This window comes from Palaemon carinicauda, chromosome 5, assembly GCF_036898095.1.
Source record: "Palaemon carinicauda isolate YSFRI2023 chromosome 5, ASM3689809v2, whole genome shotgun sequence".
In the NCBI taxonomy this organism is placed as follows: Eukaryota; Metazoa; Arthropoda; class Malacostraca; order Decapoda; family Palaemonidae; genus Palaemon; species Palaemon carinicauda.
The window spans coordinates 97,046,427-97,058,918 of NC_090729.1; the positions used below are offsets into that span (position 1 = coordinate 97,046,427).

The 12,492-nt window shown below is 42.3% G+C and overlaps 1 protein-coding gene across 2 annotated transcripts in view; it reads left to right on the forward strand.

Annotated features, from left to right (window-relative positions):
* The window catches only part of LOC137641375 (DDB1- and CUL4-associated factor 6-like), an 861,079-nt gene that overhangs the window by 292,083 nt on the left and 556,504 nt on the right, over nt 1–12,492 (forward strand). The window lies entirely within an intron of this gene.

The following is a 12,492-nucleotide window of genomic DNA, read 5'->3' on the forward strand; positions in this document are numbered from 1 at the left end:
ATGGTTTCCTCTTCGTCGTCTAAGTTGAGTACCATCTTCTTTTATAGTTTGAATTAGCTTTCACTGTCTTTGATCCCCTCGGGGAGTGGTTATTTAGCTTTATTAGGCAATGAGAGAGCCATGCGCTCCGAGTCCAGCAAGCCATTTGGCGCCATGTTGCTTACGCCTTCTTATTTCGTGTTCACTTAGTCTTATTTCACTAGTACTGTATCTCGTTAGCTAGCCTTATTTTTAGCATTACGATGCCTTGGGCTCTGTTTTGTGAATACATTTACCATGCATTAATGTAATTTAAGTTTTAGTGTGTGTCAGTACCGGCTAGTCTAGCTTAGAGAGTGGTAGAGTTTTAGTTGGAGACGGGTTTGCCAATGGCGATCAGGTCTTTCTTACTGGACTTGTTGGCAGCGGCCATTTTACCCTTAGGGATTTTTTACCTCGGTTATACTAGTTTACTGAGCCCCTATGTCCGCCGGCCTTCGATCCCCTGTTTTTTTCTACCTATTAGGTGATTCCGTTGGTCCGCCATGCTGCATTCGTTCATGATCTCCCATGCTAAGACTGCGCAGTGCATTGGAGCTCCCCCTTGCGAAGGGTGATCTCAACTTGTCGGTACGCCGACTTACCTGCACTGCCGTTACCTCCTAGCCTCTGAGATTTCTCGATTCCTGTGTATTTGCATTTGCTCTTCGTGGGGGTTGGTTTCATCAGGATATGTCCCTCCATGGCTGCCAGCATGCTTCTCCCTGAGGGGGTAAGCTGTCAGACTGACGGCAGTGCTGGTACCTAACGGCTTTGCCGCCACCTATCGACACACTATACTCTCCTATAGTACCTGTACCGGCAATACGTCGCTACTTACGGCAGTGCCGCCACTGGCAACACTGCCTTCACCTTTGGCAAGGTGTTTTCTGCGGAAACCCTTGCCGGTTATCTCCACCGCCCCTAGGCAGCATTGCCCCTGACGGCATTGCCGTTACTGGCGGCGGGGCTAGTACTATTCTATGGGAGTGGATGTCTGTACCAGTCCCTTAGGGCACATAGGACGCTGGCGGCAATGCCGTTTATCCTCCTGGCGCTGCCGGTACTTCTGGCAACGCCAGTACATATAGGGCACATGCTTTTCTGTCCTCTTTATCTGAGATCGCCTTACCTAACCTAAGGTGGGTTCTCTACTGACTGTATGTGAATTCAACTACAGATCAACATAAAGGCCTTACTCCTTCAACTTTTGAGGCTTCTTTATGTATGCTGGGCCTGGGAACTCCTTTTACGAAAGGTCTTCTAGGCCCTGGCATGGAAATAACCACTACATATGGTTATTGGTTTTCTATCAATTTGCCCATTCCCCTCTGAGGGTGTGGATTGGATCGATGGGTGCTAACTCTATAGGCTAATTCCCACTCCCGGGTCTTCCCTAATTGAGGTTATCAACCTGTAATTATAGCCCTCAGGTTACTATAGACTCTTGCTCATTAATCGATGCGTCGATTGCTTAAACTATCAAGTTTACCCGTACCGTTGTCTTCCAATGGGCCATTTCTCTGCGGAGATATAAGAGCAACGGTTCTTTCCATGAGCACCCCCCCCCTCTTTGGGCCTATAGCATCTGACTCTAAGTAGGCTATTTATTCCAATCTAACGTCGTTCAATAGGGGAATGGACATTTTGTACTTTATCTCCTCCTTTCCCACCAACTGCATTTACACACAATTTGGGGATTACTATTCCCTCAATTGTCATCATGGAATGTTAATAACCCATTTCTTTCAGCTTTTGGTGACTGTTAGAGGACCCAGTAATCATTTAAACTTTTTTCTCCTTACAGGCGGTGCCTATGACGGAGATGCACTGTAGAGTGCAGATTTGTGCAAGGACCGTGAGACATCCTTGCGGTCACGATACTTGCTGCACACATGCGAAGTGTCGCAGGATGAAGGGTCCAGTCTCGTACTGGGACCATCAGGATAGCAGTGCTTGTAAGGACCTACTTCACTCCAGATTTGTGTCGAAGGATACCTCTGATGACAACCGCGTGTTCTTCCAGCTATCCCATCGCACCTGGGTAAGAGGGTTCAAGAACTCGGATCCGGAGACCCCTTACCTCCCCTCTAACAAGTGGAAGGATATCCTCTTCCCTAAGGCAGCACCTGATTCGGTTTTGGGTTACTTTAAGCCCAAACCCCTCCCAACGGCTAGGTACAAGCCGACGAAGCATTGGGTACGATGAGCCTAGACTCCGAGAGGATGTCTACAGTCTCCTCTCTCTCCCCGGGTAAGGAATCGGCTCTCCTTTCCACGGTGGAGTCTGATGAAGAACCCCTCCCTTAGGTGGATGACTCTTATCTGCTGGTAGAGGATGATGCAGGTTTGGGGATCATCAAGGATTCAGTAGTGTCTACCACTTTAGCCCCCACTATGACAACGACCTCCCTGTCTACAGTGATGACTACCTCTTCTGTGATGGGAGCTATTCCTGCTTCTTTCCCCCCACCATCTCCTGCTGGGTTCATGGAGCCCCTCAGTTCCCGAGTATCTCGGGTACTACAATGGATCCCGTACTTATGGCTAACATGATAGCCTTCATGGAGGAGAATCAGCAATATCAGCTGATGATGTTCAAGGCCTCACGTGAAGAGATCCAGGCCTTGGAGAAGCAAGAAGAGTCGACTAGGGATAAGGTCTTGCCCTTGTAGCTACCTGATTGCATGCAGCAGAATCCTTGAGGTATGCCGGACACGCTCTGCTCTCCGAGGGCATCCTCCACATTGGTAAAGGGCTGGGTTTCAGACCGGTGGCTGATCTGCACTTTTACCCTTACATTCATGCCTACCCCTTTTGCTACATGAGGCTAGCTGAGGGGGTTTCGTTGAGGGATGATACCATCCCTAAGGAAACAATCCTCCTGGAATATACAAGAGTCCAACACCTGGCAATGACAGAGATGAAGGCGGCAGGGGTATCAATATACAGCTTGGCACCTTCGGTAAGAGGTTGGCCATCTTCGTGGCTCCGGACAAAATGGTCTTCCCCTTTGCCTCGAAGGGCTTCGCGGCAGTGGAAAAAGCCATCCGTGAGGGTAAGCCTCTCCCAGCTTTGGAAGAGTGCAAACTGGTCTCACCTATCTTACCACACGATGCCGACCACTGGACCGATGTCCAGTTTACTTTAGCTGAGGGTAAAGTGGATAAGGATGAGGCAATGAGAAGCTGCCCAAGATTCCCGAACACCTTTTTAAGGCTGAGCTGTAGGCCAGAGAAAGGTTGTCAGCGTCGATGTCTCTGCAGTGCTTCATAGAAATGATGATCATGAATTTTGCAGATGCCCCAGTCTTTTCCTTGTTGGCGAAGACTCATCTCGCCACCTTCTGAAGGACCTTTATGCTTTCTTTCAGCCCATAGAGCCGGTAGAGAGCAGGTACTTGCCACAGCTACCGTCTGCCACGAGCCGAAACGTTTCATCGACTCTGGCATCTGGGGAGAAGACTGGTTTCCTTAGAAGTTGGTGAAGGAAGTCACGGATAAGGCTGTCGCATAGAACAAGGGCCTTTTCCAGAAGTGGGGATGTCCTTGAAGAGGAAGTTCCTTCTGGGGTAGGCCCACAACCCAAGAGGTCTTGTAAACCGACCTATCATCGGAAGTTGTTTGCTCCTCCCCCTGCCGCCATCCCTCAGACTGTTTACGCTGTGCTCAAGCAAGTGGTGACACAGTCCCCGGCCTTCAACCCTGTGTATGAGCAAGGGTCGTCTTCCTTTTGATCTCCCAAGAAAGAAAAAGGGGCAGAGGTCGCCCTGACAAAGGAGGCAAGTCCAGGGGTCGTGGACATCGAGACGGCAGAGGGGTAAGAGGTTCATGTCCTCAACACAACATAAACAATGAAGGTCTCCCGGTAGGGGGGCGGTTGGCCTTGTTCAAGGACCGTTGGTCCTCTAGTCCTTGGGCACAGAGCGTCATTTCCAACGACTTGGGTTGGAAGTGGAAACAAAGGCCACCAAAGCTGAGGAGATTCTTCCAGAAAACAATACTTCATCTGGAACAGCATGTACAAGACCTTCTGAAGAGAAGAGTTATCCGTTGCACGAGATCTATGAGATTTCAAGGTCGTCTATTTTGCGTGCCGAAGAAAGATTCGAGCATACCTGGAACTATTCTTGACTTGTCCCGTCTAAACTTGTTCGTTCAGTGTGACAGGTTCCGGATGCTGACTATTTTGCAGATACGGACCTTACTACCCTTGGAGGCTTAGACCGTCACTATATATCTTACCTACGTTTATTGGCATCTTCAGATAGGTCGATGCTTCTCCCCCTACCTTGGTTTCAGCCTGGAGAAAAAGGGCTATGTATTCAGAGCTATGCCATTCGGGCTCAACATAGTTCCGAGGATTTTCACAAAGTTTACCGACGCAGTCGTACAACATCTTTGGGAGAAAGGCCTTCAAGTAGCTGCGTACCTGGACGACTGGCTAATGTGGTCTCCCTCAGCACTGGAGTGCTAGGAAGCAGCCACTCGAGTTGTATGATTCCTTCAGTCCCTCGGATTTCAAATCAACTGTAAGAAATCAAGACTGGCCCCAGATCAATACTTCCAGTGGTTGGGGATTCGTTGGAACCTCAAAGTCTCACTCCCTATCTATTTCTCCCTCCAAGAGAAAGGAAATAGCGAAGTCAGTCAGGTCCCTGATCAAGTCGGGGACAATCACTACGTGACGCCAGGAGAGGGTTCTAGGCTCTACAATTCGCCTCGGTAATGAACCCTGTCCTCAAAGTATGACTCAAGGATGCAAGCAGAGTTTGGAAAAGGAGAGCCCCAAAGCTCTTTGCGACCATCAGAACCAGACTCCAGTTTTACTGGGCAAGCAACTTCGACCATGGTCTTCTGCCAAAAGTCTTTCACAGACGGTGGCGTTGCGCTTTCCTCCTTCAGTAGTGGCACTTCATACGGACGCCTCGTTGGATGGTGGAGGGGGGTCATACCCCGCTCAAGAAAGTGCAAGGCTGTTGGTCTCAGAAATTTCAATAATTCCACATCAATAATCTAGAGGCCATGGCAGCCTTCTTGTCCCTCAAGAAATTACACTTGACGGAGAACATTCATATCCGTCTAGTCCTCGACAGCAAGGTGATAGTCCATTGCATCAACAGACAAGGTCGAGGTCTCCCCAGATACACCACGTACTGATAGCCGTCTTTACGTTGGCTCAGAAGAAAGGTTGGCACCTGTCAGCATCCCACCTTCAAGGAGTAAGAAATGTGATGGCGTATTCCCTCTCTTGGACAAAACCTCTAGAGACGGAGTAGTCTCTCGACGAAAAATCATTCTGTTTCGTGCAGGATCAAGTCCCTAGACTTCAAGTGGATCTGTTTGCAACGAGTCTCAACAAGAATCTTTCCTGCTATTTACAGTAGCACCGAACGTGGATCAAACAGCAGTGGGAATGGACACGATGTCACTGGAAGGGAATCGTCGGACGAAGATTTACATTTTCCGACCGTTCAACCTCCTCATGTAGGTTCTGGACAAGCTTCGATCTTTCAAAGGGACAGCGGCTCTGGTGGCTCCTCTGTGGCCAAAGAGCAACGGGTTTCCCATGGTCATGGAATTGAACCCCAGTTTGGTGCTGTTGCCAACCCGATTCTGTCCCAGGAGGTACAGCAGGAGATTGTTTACGCTTCATCATGGAGAACAAACAACCTTCATCTCATGATTTTTTCCCCCTACCCCTGGAAAAGTTCCAAATTCAATGTGATAAGTTGGAATTTGCAGGAAACTATAAGTCTTCTACCACCATGACTCAGTATGAAGCGTCATGGAAGAAATGGGCCATATACGTCAGGGACAAGAATCCAGGGTCAATTACAATGTATTTTTGTTTAGGTTTCCTGATTGCTCTGCACGTTCAAGGTCTAGCTTCCTCCACGATTTTGTTGTACAAATCGTCCCTCACTAGACCTATACTATACGCCTTTGATGTCGACTTCAACAAAATTCCAAAGTTTTGTGCAAGGCTACGGTTGTCGGCTCCACCGAAGCCTATCTCTTGGTCTTTGGACAAAGTTTTGCAATTCGCTTCGGACATAGACAATCAAGCGGCTTCTATTCGTGATCTCACTCAGAAAGTCATCTTTTTAATTGCGATGACTTCTGGTGCTTGTGTTAGTGAAATTGTGGTGTTTTCTAGAGATGAGGGCCACATTGAATTTATGGATAATGGTGAGGTTAATTTATACCCTGATCCCGCTTTTCTAGCTAAGAATGAACTTCCCTCTAAACGTTGGGGTTCATGGAAAATAGTTCCTCTACCAGGTGATCCTTCCCTGTGCCCAGTGCAGTGTTTAATAGTGTATTTACTAAGAACAGTGCAGTTTAAGGGTGGTCAATTGCTTAAGGGGGAAACAATGGGGTCTGATTTGTCTCTGAAATAGTTAAGAGCAAAAATTACTAGTATGCCATCGGGTCACGACCCTAGGAAAGTGTCTTCCTCCTTGAACTTTTTCCAGTATATGTCCTTTGAGGGACTGCAGGCATATACTGCTTGGAAGTCCACTTGGGGTTTCTTCAGGCATTACCTGAAGCAATTGGAGGATATACGCCATTTTGTGGTGGCGGTGGGAAGCGTCATCAAACCCACTGCAATGACATAGCCCACAGTGCATCCTAGGGCACTCCTCCATGAGTAAACAGTTGGTTTTTGCTTCAGGGAATAAGGCAAAAATGCCATTAATAATTTTCCTTTCAGGTTCACATGTGTCTCTCCAACGCGATGTTTGTTCCTTCATTGCTACAGCCTAACTGTCTAAATGTTAGTTAAGCTATATCTCATTTTGTTCGGGTGATTACCCCTTTTTGTACATGTGTGATCGTGATCTATTGATCAGGTTTATATTTTCATAAGTTCCCTACGGTTCGTTATGTCATGTATTTGTCCTCTAATGTTACCTTATGTCTGGGTATGGATGGGATGTATTTACTTTGTACAAAAATTTTCCATAAGAGGTTAGTGATGATTGCTTGTTAACCTTTGCACTGATTCTTGTAAATAAAATTTTGTAATCTGTTACATGCCTTTTATTTTATGCCCTGTTATGCTTATAATTACCTTAGCGGCAATAAATTTAGGGTGCCACCTCATTACAGTGGAACCTCTACACACGAACGTATCTACATCCGAATTTTCCAACATCCGAAGTAAAATTCAAGCAAATTTTTGACTTTACACCCAAATTTTATTTCGACACACGAAGTAAACATTACGCCATTGAGCGTCGAGTGCTCAGTTCTCTATTCTTGTGTGTATCGTGTGGTTGTCCTCTGTTTGGTCTGTTATTAACAGTGCTTATTTTCTTCCTTTTCTCACATTTCCTTTTAATTTTACCTATAATCATGGTGCCTAAGAAGCTAAGTTTCAGTACAGGAAGAAGGCAATTCTTTCATTAGAATTGAAGCAAGAAATTATAGAAAAACATGAGAGCAGTGTGCATGTAAGTGATACTGTATGGCTAAACAATATGGCCGGAATAGGCCTATGTTCTCGAGGATCATCAAGCTGAAGGCAGCCATTAAAGCAAATAACCATCGAAGGGGATCACCATTATTACAAGACATCTTAGCGATACCCTGGAAGAGATAGAACGCCTTTTGTTGATAGGGATAAAGGACAAAGAGATTGTTGGCAACGATCATTTGTGAGAAGGGCCAGCGTGATGAACAGAAAGAAAGAAAAAAAGTGAAGCAAAGAAAACCATGATAGCATTAACAAGCTCTTTTAAATAAGACTTCTCTCTTTTTCTGTTTCTCTCTAAACATAGAATTAACATGTTCTTTGAATAAAATATCTCTCTCTCTCTCTCTCTCTCTCTCTCTCTCTCTCTCTCTCTCTCATTCTTCTTCGCTGTTATAGTGTTAGATACGTCTATTATTTTTTTTCCGAGAGAGAGAGAGAGAGAGAGAGAGAGAGAGAGAGAGAGAGAGAGAGAGAGAGAGAGATTAAACAAAAATGTGTTGTGTACATATGACTTTTAACAGCGTTAATGAGTTGAAAGACAGTTAAATGTAACTAAAAAAACAATATCAGCGAATCTGAATTCCTTTATTAACTAAAACAAATATTGATACAAACACACTCGTGTGCGTATGCACAAACACACACAGGTGCAAAAATTGCTACGCAGTAAGAGAGACGGTCGGGGAGGAGGTAGAGATGGTGACTGCGATAACATACCGTAACTCGTCACTGAAAGTGATGAAAATAAAAAATCGAAAGAAAAAAAAAATGTAAAAAATATGAAATATAAAAATAAAAAAACCAAATAAGCTAAGTTAGATCAAAATTTCCGTAGTGTAAGTTACGGTATGTTATCGCAGTCACCATCTCTACCTCCTCGCCGATCGTGTCTCCTCGTGCGTGTGTGTGTTTGCGCATACGCACACGAGTGTGTTTGTATCAATATTTGTTTAAGTTAATAAAGGAATTCAGATTCGCTGATATTGTTTTTTAAGTTACATTTAACTGTCTTTCAACTCGTTAACGCTGTTAAAAATCATATGTACACAACACATTTTTGTTTAATCTCTCATTTTTGTTTAATCTCTCTCTCTCTCTCTCTCTCTCTCTCTCTCTCTCTCTCTCTCTCTCTCTCTCTCTCTCTCTCAGAAAAAATTAATAGACGTCTCTAACACTAACAGTGAAGAAGAACAAGAGAGAGAGAGAGAGAGAGAGAGAGAGAGAGAGAGAGAGAGAGAGAGAGAGAGAGAGAGAGTATTTATTTAAAGAACATGTTAACACCATGTCAACCTTCTCCCCGATCGTCCGTCTCCTCCTGGCGTAGCAAATCCTACACCTGCGTTAGCTTTTCTCTAAGGTAAAGTAGCAATAAAACACATTTTTTATTTATTATTTCTTTATAATTATCTTTTTTACATGCTTCTTTCATATTATGCAGTTATGTTATTGTTATGTGTAATTATGTGTAGCCATTTATTAAGGATTTATTATGGGTTTTTAGGCTGAGGAACGAATTAAATGAATTACCATGTATTCTTATGGGAAAATTCGTTTCTACATACGAAGTTGGTCGTGGAACGAATTATATTCGTATGTAGAGGTACCACTGTATTATCCTTCCAGAACATAATTGGATTTATTTCTCCTGGCGGGTATTGGTTCCATACGCCTTACCTACGATGACTCCTTCAGTTTCGGGTTCCTTAGTGTTCCCCGACACTAGGATCAGGTGATTTTCCAATTACGGAGGGAGGTCCTTTGGTCATTATTGCCTCCTTGTCGGACCATCATACTAGTCAATACTGCCTCTGAACTGTTCTGGGATATATAGTTGAGAGTGATACCAATGCCTTGTCGGAGTAATCCTGTAGGTGCATTTCGGTATTGGGACCTCTCTCTTTGAAGCTTCCTACCGAGTCATAGGTAGTTCTCTGGTACACTTCCATCAGGACGACATGGCTTGAGCCCAAAAAACGGACTTTGAAGTAGGAAATTCTATTTTTGGGTGAGATAGCCATGTCGTCCTGATGGCCCTCCCCGATGCTTCGTAGGATGCCTCTTTTCACAGTAGTTACGCTGCTATGTGGAATGGCGCCATCAGTGACGAACAGCACCATGAGGGGAGAGGATATGTAACAGCTCCTCACCTATCCTTCGCCATAGATTCCTAGACTGGGTTAAGTCTGTTTGGAGTGCAGATATCTATGGTTATCTCCGGATACGTCCCTGATTATACACGATATCTTAGGATAGTCGTTCTGGTGGTTAGAACCCCGTGATACCTGACGGTAATCCTCTTGTAATATCACTCGTAGAAATATTACACAGTAGGAAGCTGCCGGAAGGACCTTCCATCAGGACGACATGGCTGTCTCACCCAAAAATAGATTTTTCCTACCTCAAGACCATTTTAAGGACACCCTATTTCAATTGGAGATTTTATTTTGGGAAGAACATTCCAAACTTGTATAGAATATTTTTATCCTTAATCTTACAACCTTGACTGTGGTATACACCAAAGTAGTATTTCAAGTATAATTTTACATTGGTAATTAATGATGTAGTTGCTCAAATGCCAGAGGTAGTGCAAAGTATCCTTTATGTGGACAACTTTGCAATATAATACTCATCAAACATACTATACTGTACTGTACACTTACTGAAATGTCTTCATTCAATTACAAAATACTTAGAGTATACAGTACACTGATAGAAACCAAGTGAAAAACAATATTAGGCAGTACTTGCGTGTTAATTGACTGCACATAGGCAATGGGCGGTGAGTTGGTAGGGTTAGGAGTTATCCCACCCTAGGGCAGCAAGTATTTGTAAACACAATGAGCGAGGGCCAACTGTATTTCCTTTCCTCACTGGGTTTTTTTCTGTTTGAGCCCTTTGGCTTATAGCATCCTGCTATAATAATAATGATGATATCAATATTGCCTTCATTGACTCCCAAAATTTCTTACTCATTCAGAAAGGAATTCCCAGTAAAAGAATGCAGGCTGTAGTAGACCTTACTGAAGTTCATAGAGAAAATCCATGTACATTAAAGAGCTTTTGGCAATTTGTAAAGACTATGATGGTATTGTGCACTGAGAAGAGCTATTGGAGTCCTTTGGCTTTTAAAATCCTGCAATGATAATAATAATAATAATAATAATAATAATAATAATAATAATAATAATAATAATAATAATGATAATAATAGTAATGCCTTCCTTGATTCTCAAAATTTCTTACTCATTCGGAAAGGGATTCCTAGCGAAGGAATGCATGCTGAAGTAGACCTTACTGAAGTTTATAGAGAAAATCCATGTGAAGACCCTTTGGCATTTTGTAAAGATCATGATGGTATTTTTCACTGAGAAGGCTCAGATCAAAATTCTAGCTATGCCATTGACAGTGAAGAAATTGATGACCCCTCTTATGTTAGAGGGTCATAGAGCAAATGCACATATTGTATACTTTTACTTCCCAACGAATACCCGGTATATTACTGATGTACCTTCCCATCCTCTCCTTCTTTCCTAACTACAACATACTATTTTTGACAATTTGTGGGAGATTGATGTTTTCTGAGGGGTTGCTCATCAGCGTGACACATATATTTACATATATATATATATATATATATATATATATATATATATATATATATATATATATATATATATATATATATATATATATATATATATATATATATATATATATATATATATATATATATATATATATATATATATATATATATATATATATATATATATATGTATATATATATACAGTAGGGTCCCGAATTATGCGAGAATTTGGTCGATGAATGACCTCGTATAAATGGAAAATCGCAGATTTCGAAACACACAACAAACAGAAATAATTACATTTGGCCATGGCAACCGGCCACTTGCTTATTCAAAAGTGTTTACTACCCTTTTCCATTACTTTCTTTGTACTGTACTGTATTTCTTTATAATATCAAATTGTTCTTGTAAATAAATCAAACATTTAATATACTTTAAAGTTCTAATAACTTGAAAAATGGTTAAAATTACAACCAGGATGGGTGTAAGCACTGTATATTTCCCGTTATAACACGACCCAAAATACAGACAAATTTTAATGTTTGTCATATCTATTGTTTAAGACATCTGGTGAATAGCAAAACCATCACTCCATAGACTAGCTTTTGTTGTATGATTGAAAATCCAAAATAATCAAAATAAAGGCAATTTTATATCATGCGTTTCCTAAATGCGCCAAAAAGCACAATAGAAAACGACAACCAATGTTTTGTTTACGTTTATCTCTGATCTGATCATAACGAAGAAACAGACGCATTTACACATCTGTGTATAGGTTAGTTTTTGCATCCACAGCAATCTTACCAATATTGATTATATGTTGATTTTGTTATTACCAATGCTCTACTTAATTTTTTATTTTTCTAAGAACTTCCAAATAAATGAAGTGAATGCCATTTATATGTTTTTTCTTCATGACACCGCCTGAAACGGAAACCTTCCATTTGTGTACGCTTCATCTTCGATCATAATAAACAAACGAACGCATTAAACACACATGATCAAAGTGATAACTAATGATATTACAAACATTTAGTAAACATTATGTTATTACAAATATTTTACTTACCGTATCCATATAAATTCCTAAATTCGTAGCAAAGCTGGAAACCTTTTTTTTCCTTATGCGTTTAATCCACAATAGCAAACTGCCGCTAATGACAAAATGACAATTTATGATAATTCTAAACTGTTACGAAAGATAATTGTCCTTTCCATATTCAAAATACTTTTCTTAATTTCAGTTAGGAAAACCATATGCAAAAATGGTAAAAGAAGAAAGTACTAGGCCTATTTCTAAAGTCATCAAACAATTAGGTTACCGCTATTATGTTCGATGTGAGAGAGAGAGAGAGAGAGAGAGAGAGAGAGAGAGAGAGAGAGAGAGAGAGAGAGAGATGGTTTT